Source organism: Arachis hypogaea, chromosome 17 (assembly GCF_003086295.3).
Source record: "Arachis hypogaea cultivar Tifrunner chromosome 17, arahy.Tifrunner.gnm2.J5K5, whole genome shotgun sequence".
Classification (NCBI taxonomy): Eukaryota; Viridiplantae; Streptophyta; class Magnoliopsida; order Fabales; family Fabaceae; genus Arachis; species Arachis hypogaea.
In genome coordinates, this window is record NC_092052.1 from 85,772,462 (window position 1) to 85,793,626 (window position 21,165).

The 21,165-nt window shown below is 38.1% G+C and overlaps 2 non-coding genes across 2 annotated transcripts; both read right to left on the reverse strand.

The window, feature by feature from the left end:
- Positions 1-4,012: 4,012 nt before the first annotated feature.
- Positions 4,013-4,120, reverse strand: LOC112767646 (small nucleolar RNA R71). Its single transcript, XR_003185087.1, has one exon. It is a non-coding gene; the product is annotated as a small nucleolar RNA R71 (small nucleolar RNA).
- A 16,432-nt stretch (positions 4,121-20,552) lies between these two features.
- Positions 20,553-20,660, reverse strand: LOC112768692 (small nucleolar RNA R71). Its single transcript, XR_003186092.1, has one exon. It is a non-coding gene; the product is annotated as a small nucleolar RNA R71 (small nucleolar RNA).
- Positions 20,661-21,165: the final 505 nt, after the last annotated feature.

The window sequence follows — 21,165 nt, forward strand, 5'->3', positions numbered from 1 at the left end:
TCAGAGGTTGAAGAAGGACTGCTGATGCTGTTGGATTCTGACCTCCCTGCACTCAAAGTGGAATTTCTAGAGCTACAGAACTCGAAATGGCGCGCTTTCAATTGCGTTGGAAAGTAGACATCCAGGGCTTTCCAGCAATATATAATAGTCCATACTTTGGCCAAGAATTGACGACGTAAACTGGCATTCAACGCCAGCCTTCTGCCCAAATCTGGCGTTCAGCGCCAGAAAAGGATCCAAAACCAGAGTTGAACGCCCAAACTGGCACAGAAACTGGCGTTCAACTCCACAAATGGCCTCTGCACGTGCAACACTTAGGCTCAGCCCAAACACACACCAAGTGGGCCCCGGAAGTGGATTTATTCATCAATTACTTACTCATGTAAACCCTAGTGACTAGTTTATTATAAATAGGACCTCTTACTATTGTATTAGACGTCTTTTTGACCATCTTTGGACGCCTGGTTCTTAGATCAGAGGGGCTGGCCATCTCGGCCATGCCTGGACCTTTCACTTATGTATTTTCATACGGTAGAGTTTCTACACTCCATAGATTAAGGTGTGGAGCTCTGCTGTTCCTCAAAGATTAATGCAAAGTACTACTGTTTTCTATTCAATTCTTCTTATTTCGCTTCTAAGATATCCATTCGCACCCAAGAATGTGATGAAGGTGATGATTATGTGTGACGCTCATCATCCTTCTCCCTTATGAACGCGTGCCTGACAAACACTTCTGTTCTACATGAATTAAGCTAGAATGAGTATCTCTGAGATCTCCTAACCAGAATCTTCGTGGCGTAAGCTAGAATGATGGCGGCATTCAAGAGAATCCGGAAGGTCTAAACCTTGTCTGTGGTATTCTGAGTAGGATTCAATAATTGAATGACTGTGACGAGCTTCAAACTCGCGAGTGCTGGGCGTTAGTGACAGACGCAAAAGGAGGGTGAATCCTATTCCAGCATGATTGGGAACCGACAGATGAATAGCCGTGCCGTGACAGGGTGCGTGAGCATATTATTCACTGAGAGGAGGGGATGTAGCCACTGACAACGGTGATGCCCTTGCATAAAGCCAGCCATGGAAAGGAGTAAGACTGATTGGATGAAGATAGCAGGAAAGCAGAGGTTCAGAGGAATGAAAAGCATCTCCATTCGCTTATCTGAAATTCCTACCAATGATTTACATAAGTATCTCTATCCCTATTTTACTATATAATATTCAAAAACACCATTATCACTTTATATCTGCCTGACTGAGATTTACAAGGTGACCATAGCTTGCTTCATACCAACAATCTCCGTGGGATTCGACCCTTACTCACGTAAGGTATTACTTGGACGACCCAGTGCACTTGCTGGTTAGTTGTATCGAAGTTGTGACAATTATGAATTAAGATCAAAGCACCAAGCTTTGGAGCCATTACCAGGGATTGTTCGAGCCTGGACATCACAATTTCGTGCACCAAGTTTTTGGCGCCGTTGTCGGCGACTTAATTGTTCCTGTTTGGCGCCAAGAATCGTCTGAGATCCCAATCCCGGCAACAACACCATGTTTTTGGCGTCGTTGCCGGGGATTGTTCGTGTTTGGACAACTGACGGTTCATCTTGTTACTCAGATTAGGTAATTTTCTTTTTGTTTTCTTTTCAAAAAATTTTTCAAAAATATTTCAAAATATTCTCATCTGTTTTCGAAAAAAAAAATGTTTTCAAAAATTTATTCAAAATTTTTAAGAATGAATTCTGGTGTTTCATGAAGCATGTGAAGCCTGGCTGGCTGTAAAGCCATGTCTAAATTCATTTGGACTGAGGCTTGCAATTTGTTATCAAGAGCAACTTAGTTGTTGCTCATCCACCTGCTGCTGATCCATGATCACCTGCTGAAGCTTGGCTGGCCATTGGCCATGTCTAGTGTTTTGGACCGGAGCTTTCTTTGAAAGCTTGGCTGGCTAGTGAGCCATGTCTAATTCCTGGACTGAAGCTTTAGACTAACATGACAAGATTCCTGGAATTCATATTAAAAATTTTTGGAATCCTTATTTTTCCTTTTAATATGCGAAAAATATAAAATAAAAATCCAAAAAAATTAGAAAATCATAAAAATAAAAAATATTTTGTGTTTCTTATTTGAGTCTTGAGTCATATCATAAGTTTGGTGTCACTTGCATAAGCATCTTGCATTTTTTTCGAAAATATCATGCATCCATAGTGTTCTTCATGATCTTCAAGTTGTTCTTGGTAAGTCTTCTTGTTTGATCTTGATGATTTTTTTGTTTTGTGTCTTTTCATGTTTATCATATGCATTCTTGAATTCTTAGTGCGTAAGCATTAAAGAATTCTAAGTTTGGTGTCTTGCATGATTTCTTTGCATTAAAAATTTTTCAAAATTGTGTCTATGATGTTCATCTTGACATTCATAGTGTTCTTGGTGTTCATCTTGACATTCATAGCATTCTTGCATGCATTCATTGTTTTGATCTAAAAATTTCATGCATTGCATAATTTTCATGTTTTTCAAAAAAAATTCAAAAATCAAAAAAAATTTCTTTCCCTTTTTCTCTCATCAAATTCGAAAATTTGGATTGACTTTTTAAAAAATTTTTAAAATCAAATTGTTTCTCATGAGTCAAATCAAATTTTCAATTTGAAAATCTTATCTTTTTCAAAATCTTTTTCAAAAATCAAATCTTTTTCAAAATTCTTAGTTATTTTCGAAAATTCCAAAAACATTTTTCAAAAATCTTTTTCTTATTTTTATATCAAATTTTCGAAAATAACATAATCAATTAATGTTTTGATTCAAAAATTTGAAGTTTGTTACTTGCTTGTTAAGAAAGATTCAAACTTTGAGTTCTAGAATCATATCTTGTGATTTCTTGTGAATCAAGTCATTAATTGTGATTTTAAAAATCAAATCTTTTTTTTCAAAAACTAATTTCAATCATATCTTTTCAAAAATATCTTCTTATCTTATCTTTTTCAAAAATATCTTTTCAAATATCTTTCCTAACTTCCTAACTTCTTATCTTTTCAAAATTTGTTTCAACTAACTAACTAACTTTTTGTTTGTTTCTTAACTTTTTCAAAACTACCTAACTAACTCTCTCTCTCTAATTTTCGAAAATATCTTCCCCCTTTTTCAAAAATTTCTTTTTAATTAACTAATTAATTTTATTTTTTATTTTTGATTTCAAAAATTTTCGAAAATTACTAACATTTTTCAAAAACCATTTTCGAAAATCACTAACTCTTTTTCAAAATAATTTTCGAAAATTATCCCTCCCCCATCTCATTCTATTTATTCATTCATATCCTAACATCTCATCTCACATCTCTTCTATTCGTACAGTTGTGTTTCTTCCTTTACATCACATTCTTTGTCTCCCCCTCTTTTCTTCCACTCACAAAGGGATCCCTATACTGTGGTATAAAGGATCTCTATTATTATTATTATTATTTTTCTGTGCCTTCTTCTTTGTCATATGAGCAGGAGCAAGGATAAGAACATTCTTGTGGAAGCAGATCCAGAACCTGAAAGGACTCTGAAGAGAAAATTAAGAGAAGCTAAAATACAACAATCCAGAGATAACCTTTCAGAAATTTTCGAACAGGAAGAGGAGATGGCAGCCGAAAATAATAATAATGTAAGGAAGATGCTTGGTGACTTTACTGCACCTAATTCCAATTTACATGGAAGAAGCATCTCCATTCCTGCCATTGGAGCAAACAACTTTGAGCTGAAACCTCAATTAGTTTCTCTGATGCAGCAGAACTGCAAGTTTCATGGACTTCCATCTGAAGATCCTTTTCAGTTCTTAACTGAATTCTTGCAGATATGTGATACTGTTAAGACTAATGGAGTAGATCCTGAAGTCTACAGGCTCATGCTTTTCCCTTTTGCTGTAAGAGACAGAGCTAGATTATGGTTGGATTCTCAACCCAAAGACAGCCTGAACTCTTGGGATAAGCTGGTCACGGCTTTCTTAGCCAAGTACTTTCCTCCTCAAAAGCTGAGCAAGCTTAGAGCTGATGTTCAAACCTTCAGACAGAAAGAAGGTGAATCCCTCTATGAAGCTTGGGAAAGATACAAACAGTTGACCAAAAAGTGTCCTTCTGACATGCTTTCAGAATGGACCATCCTGGATATATTCTATGATGGTTTATCTGAGCTATCAAAGATGTCATTGGATACCTCTGCAGGTGGATCCATTCACCTAAAGAAAACACCTGCAGAAGCTCAAGAACTCATTGACATGGTTGCTAATAACCAGTTCATGTACACTTCTGAAAGGAATCCTGTGAGTAATGGGACGCCTATGAAGAAGGGAGTTCTTGAAGTTGATACTCTGAATGCCATATTGGCTCAGAACAAAATATTGACTCAGCAAGTCAATATGATCTCTCAGAGTCTGCATGGAATGCAAGCTGCATCCAACAGTACTCAAGAGGCATCTTCTGAAGAAGAAGCCTATGATCCTGAGAACCCTGCAATAGCAGAGGTAAATTACTTAGGTGAACCTTATGGAAACACCTATAACTCAACATGGAGAAATCATCCAAATTTCTCATGGAAGGATCAAAAGCCTCAACAAGGCTTTAATAATGGTGGAAGAAACAGGTTTAGCAATAGCAAACCTTTTCCATCATCAACTCAGCAACAGACAGAGAACTCTGAACAAAATGCTTCTAATTTAGCAAATCTAGTCTCTGATCTATCTAAGGCCACTGTAAGTTTCATGAATGAAACAAGGTCTTCCATTAGAAATCTGGAAGCACAAGTGGGCCAGCTGAGTAAAAGGATCACTGAAATCCCTCCTAGTACTCTCCCAAGCAATACAGAAGAGAACCCAAAAGGAGAGTGCAAGGCCATTGACATAAGTGCCATGGCCGAACCTGTGAGGAGAGGAGAGGACGTGAATCCCAAGGAGGAAGACCTCCTGGGACGTCCAATGGTCAATAAGAAGCTTCCCTCTAGGGAATCAAAGGACTCTGAGGCTCATCTAGAGACTATAGAGATCCCATTGAACCTCCTAATGCCCTTCATGAGCTCTGATGAGTATTCCTCTTCTGAAGAGAATGAGGATGTCACTGAAGAGCAAACTGCCAAGTTTCTTGGTGCAATCATGAAGCTGAATGCCAAATTGTTTGGCATTGATGCTTGGGAAGTTGAACCTCCCTTGTTCATCAATGAACTAAGTGATTTGGATCAACTGACATTGCCTCAGGAGAGATAGGATCCTGGAAAGTTCATAATACCCTGTACCATAGGCACCATGATCTTTAAGGCTCTGTGTGACCTTGGTTCAGGAATAAACCTCATGCCCCTCTCTGTAAAAGAGAAACTGGGAATCTATGGGGTGCAAGCTGCTAAAATCTCACTAGAGATGGCAGACAGCTCAAGAAGACAGGCTTATGGACAAGTAGAAGATGTATTAGTAAAGGTTGAGGGCCTTTACATACCTACTGATTTCATAGTCCTGGATACTGGAAAGGAAGAGGATGAATCCATCATCCTAGGAAAACCTTTCCTGGCCACAGCAAGAGCTGTGATTGATGTTGACAGAGGTGTAATAGTCCTTCAATGGAATGAGAACTCCCTTGTATTCAAAACTCAAGGATCTCCCTCTGCAACCATGGAGAGGAAGCAGAAAAAGCTTCTCTCCAAGCAGAGTCAACCAGAGCCCCCACAGTCAAACTCTAAGTTTGGTGTTGGGAGGCCACAACCAAACTCTAAGTTTGATGTTTAACTCCCATATCCAAACTCTAAGTTTGGTGTTGGAAAGTCTCAACAAAGCTCTGCACATCTGTGAGGCTCCATGAGAGCCCACTGTCAAGCTATTGACATTAAAGAAGCGCTTGTTGGGAGGCAACCCAATGTTTATTTATCTAACTCTATTATTATTGTTTTTCATGTTTTCTTAGGTTCATGATCATGTGGAGTCAAAAAATAAATATAAAAATTGAAAATAGAATCAAAAACAGCAGAAGAAAAATCACACCCTGGAGGAGCATCTGTCTGGCGTTCAGCGCCAGAACAGAGCATGGTTCTGGCGCTGAACGCCCAAAATGGGCAGCTTCTGGGTGCTGAACACCAGAACAGGCATGGTTCTGGCGTTCAACGCCAGAAATGGCACACAGATGGGCGTTGAACGCCCAAAATGGCCACCAACCTGGCGCTGAACGCCCAGAGTTGGGTACAAAGGCATTTTTACATGCCTAATGGGTGCAGGGATGTAAATCCTTGAACACCTCAGGATCTGTGGACCCCACAGGATCCACTCAGGATCTGTGGACCCCACAGGATCCCCAACTACCTCCACCCACTTCTTCTCACCACTCTCTTTCACACAACCCCATAAACACTCTTCCCCAAAAACCCTTCACCAATCACCTCAAACTCTCTACCCCATCACCTCTTCACCACTCACATCCACCCACTCTTCCCCATAAACCTACCTCATAAACTCCACCTACCATCAAAATTCAAAACCAATTTCCCACCCAAACCCACCCATATGGCCGAACCTTAACCCCCCTCCCTTCCCTATATAAAGACCTCCATTCTTCATCAAATTCACACAACACACCCCTCTACACTCTCCTTGGCCGAAACCACATCTCCCTCTCCCTCTCCATATTTCTTCTTCTTCTTCTATTCTTTTGTTTATTGCTCGAGGGCGAGCAATATTCTAAGTTTGGTGTGGTAAAAGCATAGCTTTTTTGTTTTTCCATTACCATTGATGGCACCCAAGACCGGAGAATCCTCTAGAAGAGGGAAAGGGAAGACAAAAGCTTCCACATCCGAGTCATGAGAGATGGAAAGATTCATCTCTAAAGCCCATCAAAACCACTTCTATGATGTTGTGGCCAAGAAGAAGGTGATCCCTGAGGTCCCTTTTAAACTCAAAAGAAATGAGTATCCGGAGATCCGACATGAAATTCAAAGAAGAGGTTGGGAAGTTCTAACAAATCCCATCCAACAAGTCGGCATCCTAATGGTTCAAGAGTTCTATGCCAATGCATGGATCACCAAGAACCATGATCAAAGTAAGAACCCGGATCCAAAGAACTATGTTACAATGGTTCGGGGGAAATACTTAGATTTTAGTTCGGAGAATGTGAGGTTGGCGTTCAACTTGCCATACATGGAAGAGAACGCACGCCCCTACACAAGGAGAGTCAACTTTGATCAAAGGTTGGACCAAGTCCTTATGGACATATGTGTAGAAGGAGCTCAATGGAAGATTGACTCCAAAGGCAAGCCGGTTCAACTAAGAAGATTAGACCTCAAGCCTGTAGCTAGAGGATGGTTGGAGTTTATTCAATGCTCAATCATTCTCACTAGCAACCGGTCTGAAGTTACTATAGACCGGGCCATCATGATCCATAGCATCATGATTGGAGAAGAGGTGGAAGTTCATGAGATTATACCTCAAGAACTCTACAAGGTGGCTGACAAGTCCTCCACCATGGCAAGGTTAGCCTTTCCTCACCTCATTTGCCACCTATGCAATTCAGCTGGGATTGACATAGAGGGAGATATCCTCATTAAAGAGGACAAGCCCATCACTAAGAAAAAGATGGAGCAAGCAAGAGAGCCCAATCATGGAGCTCAAGAGGCGCAAGAAGCTCATTTCCTTGAGATCCCGGAGATGCCTCAAATGCACTTTCCTCCACAAAATTATTGGGAGCAAATCAACACCTCCCTAGGAGAATTGAGTTCCAATATGGGACAACTAAGGGTGGAACATCAAGAACACTCCATCATGCTTCAAGAAATAAGAGAAGATCAAAAAGCAATGAGGGAGGAGCAACAAAGACAAGGAAGAGACAAAGAAGAGCTCAAGGACATCATTGGTTCCTCAAGAAGGAAGCGCCACCATCACTAAGGTGGATTCATTCCTTGTTCTTCTTTCTTCTATTTTTCGTTTTCTATGTTATGTGCCTATCTATGTTTGTGTCTTCACTACATGATCATTAGTAGTTAGTAACTTTGTCTTAAAGATATGAATGTCCTATGAATCCATCACCTCTCTTAAATGAAAAATGTTTTAATTCAAAAGAACAAAAAGTACATGAGTTTCGAATTTATCCTTGAACTTAGCTTAATTATATTGATGTGGTGACAATGCTTCTTGTTTTCTGAATGTATGCTTGAACAGTGCATATGTCTTTTGAAGTTGTTGTTTAAGAATGTTAAATATGTTGGCTCTTGAAAGAATGATGACTAGGAGACATGTTATTTGATAATCTGAAAAATCATAAAAATGATTCTTGAAGCAAGAAAAAGCAGCAAAAAAAAACAAAGCTTGCAGAAAAAAAAAAAAAAGAGAAAGAGGAAAAAAATAGGCGAAAAAAAAAATAGAAAGAAAAAGAAAAAGCAAGCAGAAAAAGCCAATAACCCTTAAAACCAAAAGGCAAGGGCAAATAAAAAGGATCCCAAGGCTTTGAGCATCAGTGGATAGGAGGGCCTAAAGGAATAAAATCCTGGTCTAAGTGGCTAAACCAAGCTGTCCCTAACCATGTGCTTGTGGCGTGTAGGTGTCAAGTGAAAACTTGAGACTGAGCGGTTAAAGTCAAGGTCCAAAGCAAAAACAAAGAGTGTGCTTAAGAACCCTGGACACCTCTAATTGGGGACTTTAGCAAAGCTGAGTCACAATCTGAAAAGGTTCACCCAATTATGTGTCTGTGGCATTTATGTATCCGGTGGTATTACTGGAAAACAAAGTGCTTAGGGCCACGGCCAAGACTCATAAAGAAGCTGTGTTCAAGAATCATCATACTGAACTAGGAGAGTCAATAACACTATTCGAAATCTGAAGTTCCTATAGATGCCAATCATTCTGAACCTCAATGGATAAAGTGAGATGCCAAAACTATTCAAGAGGCAAAAAGCTATAAGTCCCGCTCATATGATTGGAGCTATGTTTCATTGATAGTTTGGAATTTATAGTATATTCTCTTCTTTTTATCCTATTTGATTTTCAGTTGCTTGGGGACAAGCAACAATTTAAGTTTGGTGTTGTGATGAGCGGATAATTTATACGCTTTTTGGCATTGTTTTTAGTATGTTTTTAGTAGGATCTAGTTACTTTTAGGGATGTTTTCATTAGTTTTTATGATAAATTCACATTTCTAGACTTTACTATGAGTTTGTGTATTTTTCTGTGATTTCAGGTATTTTCTGGCTGAAATTGAGGGACTTGAGCAGAAATCAGATTCAGAGGTTGAAGAAGGACTGCTGATGTTGTTGGATTCTGACCTCCCTGCACTCAAAGTGGATATTCTGGAGCTACGGAACTCGAAATGGCGCGCTTTCAATTGCGTTGGAAAGTAGACATCCAGGGCTTTCCAGCAATATATAATAGTCCATACTTTGGCCAAGAATTGACGACGTAAACTGGCGTTCAACGCCAGCCTTCTGCCCAAATTTGGCGTCCAACGCCAGAAAAGGATCCAAAACCAGAGTTGAACGCCCAAACTGGCACAGAAACTGGCGTTCAACTCCACAAATGGCCTCTGCACGTGCAACACTTAGGCTCAGCCCAAACACACACCAAGTGGGCCCCGGAAGTGGATTTATTCATCAATTACTTACTCATGTAAACCCTAGTGACTAGTTTATTATAAATAGGACCTCTTACTATTGTATTAGACGTCTTTTTGACCATATTTGGACGCCTGGTTCTTAGATCAGAGGGGCTGGCCATCTCGGCCATGCCTGGACCTTTCACTTATGTATTTTCATACGGTAGAGTTTCTACACTCCATAGATTAAGGTGTGGAGCTCTGCTGTTCCTCAAAGATTAATGCAAAGTACTACTGTTTTCTATTCAATTCTTCTTATTTCGCTTCTAAGATATCCATTCGCACCCAAGAACGTGATGAAGGTGATGATTATGTGTGATGCTCATCATCCTTCTCTCTTATGAACGCGTGCCTGACAAACACTTCTGTTCTACATGAATTAAGCTAGAATGAGTATCTCTGAGATCTCCTAACCAGAATCTTCGTGGCGTAAGCTAGAATGATGGCGGCATTCAAGAGAATCCGGAAGGTCTAAACCTTGTCTGTGGTATTCTGAGTAGGATTCAATGATTGAATGACTGTGACGAGCTTCAAACTCGCGAGTGTTGGGCGTTAGTGACAGACGCAAAAGGAGGGTGAATCCTATTCCAACATGATCGGGAACCGACAGATGAATAGCCGTGCCGTGACAGGGTGCGTGAGCATATTATTCACTGAGAGGAGGGGATGTAGCCACTGACAATGGTGATGCCCTTGCATAAAGCCAGCCATGGAAAGGAGTAAGACTGATTGGATGAAGATAGCAGGAAAGCAGAGGTTCAGAGGAACGAAAAGCATCTCCATTCGCTTATCTGAAATTCCTACCAATGATTTACATAAGTATCTCTATCCCTATTTTACTATATAATATTCGAAAACACCATTATCACTTTATATCTGCCTGACTGAGATTTACAAGGTGACCATAGCTTGCTTCATACCAACAATCTCCGTGGGATTCGACCCTTACTCACGTAAGGTATTACTTGGACGACCCAGTGCACTTGCTGGTTAGTTGTATCGAAGTTGTGACAATTATGAATTAAGATCAAAGCACCAAGCTTTGGAGCCATTACCAGGGATTGTTCGAGCCTGGACATCACAATTTCGTGCACCACATATGCATTGTCTTTTTAAAAAAATATATATATATAATATCATAAAAAGGGGACAAAAGTTACCCCAAAGGGAAAAGAAATGAATAAGGAATGCATATGTGATGTAAATGAAATAGCATACATGAACGTGAATAAAAAGTGAGAATAGGAAGGTTAGGTTGCATATTCTTGTCATTGGATTGAGAAACGTTAAGTTGGATACTTAAACTAATCAAGGATTCAATCATATTAGTCCACTTAGCCATATTTATCCTACCTCAGCCCTAACTTGATTACAACCCTATGAAGTCCTCATGATAATTACATTCATGCATCCATGGTTGTTGATTGCTAGATGAAAAGCAAATCCTTGAAAGCATGATTAGGAGGAGGCTTGAGTGATTGAAACCCTAGACACCGAGTGATTAGAGTGTATACACACCTAGTGAGGGTTCAATTACTCATTCTATGTTTCCATACCTTCTTATCATGCATTCTTGCAAGTTGCTTTTTATTGATGAGTTGGATCAATTCAATAGATTTTGTTTGCATTGAGTTAATTCTTTGCTTAGCCCTATATGTTATTACTCTTGCTTGGAATTTTATTGTCTGTTTTCACCAAACCAATAGGATACATAGATAGATATATATAGATAGTATATAATATACTTGCATGTATATAAGTAGTTGCATTTAATAAGTTGATTTCCCCTCTTGATTATTTTCCTTGTTAGTTTAGCATGAGGACATGCTATTGTTTAAGTGTGGAGGAATTGATGAGTCCATATTTGATGGTATATTTTGACTCAATTTAGATGGATTCTAGCACATAAACTCACACTTAAGCACCAGAATAGCATACTTTTCTGTTTGATCCCTAATTTGGACTTAAATGGGAAAACATGCATTTTTGTGCTTAAATCGAGTAATTTAATTCCACTTTTATGCCATTCGATGCCGTGATATGTTTTGTGAGTAATTTCAGGTCATTTTGGCAAGATTGGCTAAGCAAAAGTGGAAGAAAGCATGTAGAAGGGAGAACACATGAAGAAAACAAGGAAAAGCACACACAGCAAGGTGCACGTGCGCACAAGCAAGTGTGAGTACGCACAAGACCGCATCAGCCAAGTGTGCGTGCACACAAGCCAGCGTGCGTACGCACAGGAGCCAAAACAGCCGAGTGTGCGGACGCACACACCTGTGCATCCGCACAGGTCCCTGCACGTGATTTCATTAAAGAAATGCGTGCTGCGTGATTTTGGGGGCCTTTGGCCCAGTTTTGGAAGCTCCAATGCTAAAAGGGAAGTGCTATATCAAGGGGGATTGAAGCCATCTGAAGGCACTTTTTTACATTTTTTTGCATAGTAATTAGGAGTAGGAGTAGTGTAAAGTAGAGAGCTCTCCTAGGGTTTATGTAGTTCCCATGTAGCATTTTACAGCAAGCTTAATCTTGGATTTTGATCATCTTTAATGGTAAGTACTCTTGATCTTCTCTTTAATTACATTACCTTTGCCTTTATTTTCTTATGATTCAAGCACTTTGTTTATAAATGCAATTTTGAGTTCTTGAAGTTTTGATTGATGAATTTAACGTTTCAAGCTTTCTTTATGTTTGATTGCTTGTTTATGTTTGGTTTTGGTGATAGTTGGTTATAGTTTCCATTTTACTTTGCAATTTTCTCATGTTTTACTTTTATGCACACAAGGTGTTTGTGAAAATGCCAACATTAGAATTTGAGTAGATTTTCCCACCTTGGCTTGTGGTTTGAGTTCCTAGGATACTAGAGTCATAATGTCCGACATTTAGTGGTAATTCTTGGGTATTTAGTTGACTCTTGTTTCCATTGACGCTAGCCTTTTATCAACTAGTTTGGTAAGTTGGCTAGGACTTATGGATTAAGGACAATTATGTTTGCTTGACTTACCCCTCAATGGTTGGGGTTGACTAGGCGAGATCGATAATCATAATTACCATAGTTGTGGTTATGGCGATGATAGGATTCCTTGGATCCTCATTCTAAAGTCAAGACTCTTTGTTTCATTTATAGCATTTTCACTAGTTTTGACATTGTTTCCTTTTACTTGCATTAATTCCAATTTTTGGTCATTGCTTAGTTCTTTCATTGCTAAGTTCTTTTAATCTTTAGTTCTTTGATTGCACAAAACCCTTTTTTCCCCCTTAACAACCGAAAGTGTAACACATCCAATTGCGTCCTAGGGAGAACGACCCGAGGTTTTATTACTCTCGGTTGATTTGAATTAGAAATATTAAAATTTGATTTTGAGGGTTATTTGTTGGTTTTGACTATACTACCAATGAAGAAATTGTTTTACTGTTTCCGAACCATTGTGATCCACTCCATCACTTACGCGTGGGTTGAAATTTCCACAGGGGACGCGTACGCGTGAGGCACGTGTATGCGTGGGGTGGTTCATGCTCCAGGCACCCCTCCCGCGCGTCTCCATCCCAACTCTCTGTTCGTTTTCTCTTTGTTGCGCAGTCACACACGACACGTGCGCGTCTTAGACGGTTGCGCGTCGATTCCTCTTTTTTTTTAAATGCAAAATAAAAGTAAATATGCAGAATTGGAAATTAAAACTGACAGAAAAAATTAAAACTAATAAAAAGGAGGATCATACGATGGTGGGTTGTCTCCCACCTAGCACTTTTAGTTATTATCCTTAAGTTGGACATTTGGTGAGCTCCCTGTCATGGTGGCTTGTGCTTGAACTCATCTTTGAACCTCCACCAACGCTTGGACTTCCAATAAGCTTTAACATCTCCAAATAAATTCACCAAGCCGTGATGAAGTTCTCCACAAGCTTTGAGCTCCCAAAGTTGATCCTCTTGTATGCCCGGATCCCAAATCTGGTTTCTACACCCGTCTTGAAGTGGATCACCATTGTCCTAACCGGGTGGCAAGCAATCCGAATGTTCACTAGTTCTACCCTTGCATCTAGTTCTTGAAGTATCAACCTTGATGAGCCTTGATTTGCAACTCCAACCACTAAACATCCTTCTCTTACGCTTAATGCCACAAAGCTTCCTAAGTTGGCCATCCGTTTCAAGAATACCATATTCAAGTGGGAAAGTAAAGCAAATAGAGATAAGTCTTACCTACTCAAATGAAGGAGTAGATGACCACCTAAGTAGAGAAGTCTCCAACGTTCTTGACAAAGCGTACTCAACTCCTGTCCACCCTTTCTGAAGGACGTCTGCTTCCACATCATTCTCAGACTCAATCAGGGAAGGGTCTTCATATTCGTGGAGTTCATTTGCGGATGTAGATTCATCACTAGGAGGAATTGATTCTTGATCCTCATCACCAAGGGAACTTGCTTCTTGATCTATCCCATCCAAGTCTTCATAGGGAATATGCCATGGAGGTTGTGCACTAGCCTTCTTGACATCAATTTCAATCTTCTTGGAGGAATACTCTACAACTCTAGATTCCCATGGAGGTTCAGCATCTCCTAAGTCTTCAACCACTTCTTCCTCTTCAACTATTATAGCTTCCTCCACTTGTTCCAATACAAAGTCATGTTCTTCATTGTCCACCGGGGTTTCTAGTGTCTCCTTCATGCTAGGCTCTTCTATTGATTCTCCACATGTAGCCATGGGATTACTTTGAGTGTCCAAATGTTGGGAAGCTAATCGATTTACTACCTCAGTCAAGGTAGCCGTGAATTCCAATACTTCCCTTTTCATCTCTCTTTGCCCTTGAGGAAGAAAACCAAGAGTTTCATGCATTGAAGATTGAGGTGGATATGAGGGCTCATTACTTGAGAGGAAAGATTTATGATAAGAGGGTGGTTCATCATAATAAGGATGTGGTGGTTCATCACTCTCCATCTTTTCCACTTGTTGCACAACACACTTCAGTTCCTTGTTCTCAAGTTGAGATTCTTTAGCCATAAGAGCTTCATGTGCTCTTCGGCATACCACTCGCTCCAATTGATGAATGGTTGCTTGAAATCGATCCAATGTTTCCTTGAGACGATCTTTTGATTCTTGTTCCGCTCAGATTGCATGATTAGGATCATATGGCTCTTGGGTTGATGGATATGGACATCGTGTATATAGAGGTGGTGTTTGGTAGTAGGGAGCTTGTGAGTATGGTGGTTCAAAGCTACATTGAGGAGGTGGTTCATAAGCATATGGTGGTGGTTGTTGACAAGTACAATAAGGACTACCACATCTATTAGATTGATATGGTAGGGCTTGTTGGTAACTACAAGGAGGTCCACCATATCCATTGAATTGATGTGCACCTCAGAATGGCTTTTGCTCATAGTACGTTGGTGGGGGTTGGTTGTCACGAAAAGGTCCACCATAACCATGGTCTTGGGATGCATCGTAGAATGGTTGTTGCTCATGGCACATTGGAGGAGGATGTTGCCGAAAGGGTTAATCAAATCCTTGTGGCTCCTCCCATCTTTGATTATCCCAACCTTGATGCATGCTCCTATTATAGCTTCCATTCCCTACGCATAATTTGAACCAAACTCATAGCCAAAGGGGTGAGAATTCATAGTAACAAAAGAAAGTAAAAACAAAGACTAATAAGAAAATAATGAGAATAAACTTCTAAAACTAGAAACAACTAACAAAGAAACAAAAAAAGCAAAATTATTCACAATATTCACAATAACCAATAATAATGCACACGTTTGCAATTCCCCGGCAACGGTGCCATTTTGATGAATGGATCTTTGACGGTTTAGAATTCATAATAAATTCTCGTTGCTAGTATAGTTTCTAAACCAACAAAGAATCCTTTCATACAAAAATTTGGTTGTCACTAAAGCAAACCCAATAAAACTAAACCGAAGTATTAAAACCCCGGGTCGTCTCTCAAGAAATTGCAGGGAGGTGTGTTACTTATAATTGGTTATGAGATTGTATCTTTCTAGGGTTTTTAAAATAAGGAATAAGGAAAGTAAGTTGCAAGAAAGTAAATTAAAAACTAGAAAAGCTCTTGGCAAGGTATGAGAATTTGAAATCCTATCCTAGCTATCCTTATCAATTGTGACATCAATTGTCCATTGCTCCCACTTAGTTAACCTCTAACTATGAAGGAATGTCAAGTGGATGAATCAATTTGATTCCTCAAGTCCTAGTCAACTCCTAAGGAAAGACTAGCTTTAGAGGGATCCAAATCAACTAGCAACTTTCAATTATCAATCAACAAAGGAGTTTGATAACTCAAGAGTCTCCAATTACTCAACCAAAGCCAAGAGGAGAAAAATCAACACTAAAATCCAATCAAGCATTCTATCAAATACTTGGAAGGCATAACATGAAAGCATAGAAAAGCAATAATAGATAATAAAATCCAAACAACCAATTGAAAGCATCAATAACATAATTTGAAGAAAGAAATCATAAATATGAAATACCTCAAATTACACTAAATAGAAAATCAAATCTAACATGAGATTCATAAACTAAAGTAGCAACACAAAGTAATCAATAAGGTAAATAAATAAACTAGAATGCTAGAAAAAATAAGAGTAGAAGAGAAACTAAATTAAACTAAGATAGAAACCTGAAATTGAAAATAGCTAAACCTAAGAATCCTAAAACCTAGAGAGAGGAGAGAGCTTCTCTCTCAAAAAAACTACATCTAAAATCTAAAATTATGTCAATGAAAGTTGTGTGAATGAATGAATGATTCCCCCACTCTGTATCCTCTAATCTGTGTTTTTTGGGCTTGGAACTGGGCCAAAATTAGCCCAAAAATCTCCCCCAGCGTTTTCTACAATTTTTGCACGTGGCGCATGTCACGCGTACGCGTACGTCACGCGTATGCGTCGCTGAACTTTTGCAAGGTCACGCGTACGCGTGATGCACGCGTGATGAGCGGATAATTTATACGCTTTTTGGCATTATTTTTTACATAGTTTTTAGTATGATTTGATTAGTTTTTAGTATATTTTTATTAGTTTTTAATTAAAAATCACATTTCTGGACTTTACTAGGAGTTTGTGTATTTTTCTGTGATTTCAGGTATCTTCTGACTGAAAATGAAGGACTTGAGCAAAAATCTGATTCAGAGGCTGAAGAAGGACTGCAGATGTTGTTGGATTCTGACCTCCCTGCACTCAAAGTGGATTTTCTGGAGTTATAGAAACCTAAATGGCGCGCTCTGAATTGCGTTGGAAAGTAGACATCCAGGGCTTTCCAGCAATATATAATAGTCCATACTTTGCCCAAGTTTAGACAATGCAAACTGGCATTTAACGCCAGCTTTCTGTCCTATTCTGGCATTCAACTCCAAGGTAGACCTCTACACGTGAAAGCTTCAATGCTCAACCCAAGCACACACCAAGTGGGCCCAGAAGTGGATTTCTGCATCATTTACTCATTTCTATAAACTCTAGTAACTAGTTTAGTATAAATAGGATTTTTTACTATTGTATTCAGAGTCTTTTGACCACCTTTAGGGTCTTGGTTATTCTAGTTCCCCCTCTGGGGCCGAAGCCAATGAACACCATTATCACTTATGTATTTTCAACGGTAGAGTTTCTACACACCATAGATTAAGGTGTGGAGCTCTGATATTCCTCAGGAATTAATGCAAAGTACTATTGTTTTTCTATTCAACTCAAGCCTATTTCTTCTCTAAGATATTCATTCGCACACAAGAACATGATGAATGTGATGATTATGTGACGCTCATCACCATTCTCACCTATGAACGCGTGCCTGACAAACACTTCCATTCTACATGAAAGCAAGCTTGAATACATATCTCTTAGCCTCCTGATCTACGATCAGAGTCTTCGTGGTATAGGCTAGAATTATTGGCAGCCATTCCTGAGATCCGGAAAGTCTAAACCTTGTCTGTGGTATTCCGAGTAGGATCTGAGATGGGATGACTGTGACGAGCTTCAAACTCGCGAGTACTAGGCGTAGTGACAGATGTAAAAGGATTATTGAATCCTATTCTAGCATGATCGAGAAACGATAGATGATTAGCCGTGCGATGACAGCGCATTTGGACCATTTTCACTGAGAGGACGGGATGTAGCCATTGATAACGGTGATGCCCAATATACAGCTTGCCATGGAAAGGAGTATGAATGATTGGATGAAAGCAGTAGGAAAGCAGAGTTTTAGAAGGAATAAAAGCATCTCCATACGCTTATCTGAAACTCTAACCAATGAATTGCATAAGTATCTCTATCCTATTTTATATTTTAATTATATTTTAATTATCAAATCTCCATAACCAATTGAATCTGCCTGACTGAGATTTACAAGGTGACCATAGCTTGCTTCAAGCCGACAATCTCCGTGGGATCGACCCTTACTCACGTAAGGTTTATTACTTGGACGACCCAGTGCACTTGCTGGTTAGTTGTGCGAAGTTGTGAAAAAGCACTAAGATTATGAACGTGTGTATTAAGTTTTTGGCGCCGTTACCTAGGTATGAACAATCACGATTTCATGCACCAAGTTTTTGGCGCCGTTGCCGGGGATTGTTCGAGTTTTGACAACTGACGGTTCATCTTGTTGCTCAGATTAGGTAATTTTATTTTAATTTTAAGTTTTTGTTTTTATTCTTTTTATTTTCGAAAAATTTTCAAAAAAATAATAATAAATTATTATATGGCTTCAGAATTTTTAAGAATGAATTCTAGAGTTTTACGATGATCTATTGAAGTCTGGCTGGCTGTGAAGCCATGTCTAATCCTTTGGACCAAGATTTCAAATTATCATCACAAGAGTCCGTGGACTCCCATCTGATCAGCTGTTGAATGCCTGATTTGTATGTTAAAGCTTGGCTGGCCATTGGCCATGTCTAGTCTTTTGGACCAGAGCTTTCACTAAAAGCTTGGCTGGCTAGTAAGCCATGTCTAATTCATGGACTGGAGCTTTAGACTAACATTGCATGATTCCTGGAATTCTCATTAAAAATTTTGAAATCCTTATTTTTCTTTTCCAATTAACTTTCTAAAAATTCAAAAAAAAAATTATACAAAAAAATTAATAAAATCATAAAACCAAAAATAATTTTGTGTTTCTTGTTTGAGTCTAGTGTCAAATTTTAAGTTTGGTGTCAATTTCATGTTCTAATTTTTCATAAAAATTTTCAAAGCCTCATGCATAATGTTCTTCATGATCTTTAAGTTGTTCTTGATGAATTTCCTTGTTTGATCTTTGCATTTTCTTGTTTTTGTCTTTTCTTGTTTTTCATATGCATTTTTGAATTATTAGTGTCTAAAGTTTTAAAATTTCTAAGTGTGGTGTCTTGCATATTTTTCTTTTCTTAAAAATTTTCAAAAATAAGTTTTGATGTTCATCTTGATCTTCAAAGTCTTCTTGGTGTTCATCTTGACATTCAAAGTGTTCTTGCATGCATCATGTGTTTTGATCTTGAATTTTCATGTTTTGAGTCATTTTCATGTTTTTCTCTTTCTTCATTAAAAATTAAAAAATAAAAAAAATTCTTTCCCTTATTCTCTCATAAATTTTCGAAAATTTGGTTTGATTTAGTCAAAAAGTTTTTAAATTTAATTGTTTCTTATGAGTCAAATCAAATTTTCAATTTAAAAATTCTATCCTTTTCAAATCTTTTTCATTTTTTCTTTCATAATTTCGAAATTTTCAAAATTTATTTTCAAAATCTTTTTCTTATTTCCATTTCATATTTTCAAAATTAATGCTAACAATTAATGTGATTGATTCAAAAATTTTAAGTTTGTTACTTGCCTAGTAAGAAAGGTTCAATCTTTAAATTTTAAAATCATACCTTTTTGTTTCTTGTTAGTCAAGTAATCAACTTTAATTTTCAAAATCAAATATTTTTGAATTTCTTTTTCAAATCTTTTTCAAAATAAATGTGAATCACATCTTTTTCAAAATAAATTTCAAAATATTTTCTAACCTCTTATCTTTTCAAAATTGATTTGCAAATCTTTTTCAAATTAATCCTATCTTTTTGTTTGATTCGTATCTTTTTCAAAACTACTTAACTAATTTTCTGTCTCTAATTTTCGAAAATCACTAACCTCTTTTTCAAAATTTCTTTTCATTAACTAATTATTTTAAATTTTAATTTTAATTTTAATTTTATTCCTTTTCGTATTTTCAAATTCTAACTAATATTTAAAATAAAAACAAAAATATTTATATTTTATTTTATTTAATTTTCGAATTCTTCTCCCTCTCATCTCCTTCTATTTATTTATTTATCTACTAACACCCTTCTTTCACTCAAAAATTCGAACCCACTATTCTCCTCTGTGTTCGAATTCTTATATTTTCCTTCTTTTATTCTTCTCTTCTTATACTCATATAAGGAATCTCTATACTGTGACATAGAGGATTCTATATTTTTTTTTTCTGTTCTCTTCTTTTTCATATGAGCAGGAACAAGGATAAGACCATTCTTGTTGAAGCTGATCCTGAACCTGAAAGGACTCTGAAGAGGAAGCTAAAGCACAACTCTCTGGAGAAAATCTGACAGAAATTTTTGAAAAAGAAGGAGACATGGCCGAACCCAACAATAATGCAAGGAAGATGCTTGGTGAATTCACTACACCAAATTCCAACTTACATGGAAAAAGCATCTCAATCCCTGCCATTGGAGCAAACAATTTTGAGCTAAAACCTCAATTAGTTTATCTGATGCAACAGAATTGTAAGTTTCATGGACTTCCATCAGAAGATCCTTTTCAGTTCTTAACTGAATTCTTACAGATCTGTGATACTGTTAAGACCAATCGGGTTGATTCCGAGGTCTACAGGCTTATGGTTTTCCCATTTGCTGTAAGAGACAGAACTAGAATATGGTTGGACTCTCAACCTAAAGATAGCCTGAACTCTTCGGATAAGCTGGTCACGGCTTTCTTAGCCAAGTTCTTTCCTCCTCAAAAGATTAGCAAACTTAGAGTGGATGTTCAAAACTTCAAACAGAAAGAAGGTGAATCCCTCTATGAAGCTTGGGAGAGATACAAGCAACTGACCAAAAAGTGTCCTTCTGACATGCTTTCAGAATGGACCATCCTGGATATATTCTATGATGGTCTGTCTGAATTATCTAAGATGTCATTGGACCATTCTGTAGGTGGATCCATTCACCTAAAGAAAACACTTGCAGAAGCTCAGGAACTCATTAACATGGTTAGAAATAACCAGTTCATGTACACTTCTGAAAGGAATCCTGTGATTAATGGGACGCCTCAGAGGAAGGGAGTTCTTGAAATTGATACTCTGAATGCCATATTGGCTCAGAATAAAATATTGACTCAGCAAGTCAACATGATTTCTCAGAGTCTGAATGGATTGCAAGCTGCATCCAACAGTACTAAAGAAGCATCTTCTGAAGAAGAAGCTTATGATCCTGAGAACCCTGCAATTGCAGAGGTGAATTACATGGGAGAACCCTATGGAAACAACTATAATCCCTCATGGAGAAACCATCCAAATTTCTCATGGAAGGATCAACAAAAGCCTCAACAAGGCTTTAATAATGGTGGAAGAAACAGGTTTAACA